The sequence below is a fragment of the Lupinus angustifolius genome, chromosome LG01 (genome assembly GCF_001865875.1).
Source record: "Lupinus angustifolius cultivar Tanjil chromosome LG01, LupAngTanjil_v1.0, whole genome shotgun sequence".
Taxonomy (NCBI): domain Eukaryota; kingdom Viridiplantae; phylum Streptophyta; class Magnoliopsida; order Fabales; family Fabaceae; genus Lupinus; species Lupinus angustifolius.
In genome coordinates, this window is record NC_032009.1 from 17481012 (window position 1) to 17481351 (window position 340).

The window sequence follows — 340 nt, forward strand, 5'->3', positions numbered from 1 at the left end:
TATCCTCGTCCTCATCCTCATCCTCATGCTCTTCCTCATCCTCATCCTCCTCCTCATCCTCATCCTCATCCCAGCTTTGTCCTCATCCTCTTCCAAATCCCATCTTCGTCCTCCCCCTTATCCTCATCCTCCTCCTATCCTCCTCCTCATCCACATCCTCATCCTATCCTCCTCCTCAACTTTTCATCCTCATGCCCATTCTATCCTCCTCCTCAAGTTCTCGTCCTATCCTCGTCATATCCTCGTCCTCGTCCTCATCCTCATCTTCATCCTACCCTCCTCTTCATCCTCATCCTCTTCCTTATCCTATCTTCGTCCTCATCCTCATCCTCCTCATCCT